Below are 503 nucleotides of genomic sequence, written 5' to 3'. Positions count from 1 at the left end.
TGAGCTGCCAGATTTTTTATTTCTCTTTTGCAATGATTGTAAAAGCCTCATGTCATTTTTAAAAAAATTACATTCAGACCTTACACACTGGTGTCTAGTGTGTTTGTCAAAAGTCTTTAATCCCAGTACCTGCGAGGCAAAGCCAGGCAGTGGTGGCTCACGCCTTTAATCCCAGCACATGGGAGGCAGAGGCAAGTAGATTTCTGAGTTCAAGGCCAGCCTGGTCTACAGAGTGAGTTTCAAGACAGCCAGGGCTATACAGAGAAATCCCGGTCCGTGTCACCTAAACAATGGAGAATCTTGATATTGGATATTAAGGATTGCTTTTTTTCCATCCCTCTGTGCCTCCAGGATAGATAAAGGTTTGCATTCACCCTGCCCACTGTTAATCATCTTGAGCCTGATAAAAGATATCAATGACAAGGCAACATAGAACGAGCCTACCATATGCTCAAATCATATTTAATAAAACAAAAAGGGGGTATTGAGGAGGCTTTGCCCTC

Source organism: Mastomys coucha, unplaced genomic scaffold, assembly GCF_008632895.1.
Source record: "Mastomys coucha isolate ucsf_1 unplaced genomic scaffold, UCSF_Mcou_1 pScaffold16, whole genome shotgun sequence".
NCBI classification, from domain to species: Eukaryota; Metazoa; Chordata; class Mammalia; order Rodentia; family Muridae; genus Mastomys; species Mastomys coucha.
The sequence above is the reverse complement of the archived record's forward strand: the minus strand, read 5'-3'. Positions refer to the sequence as shown.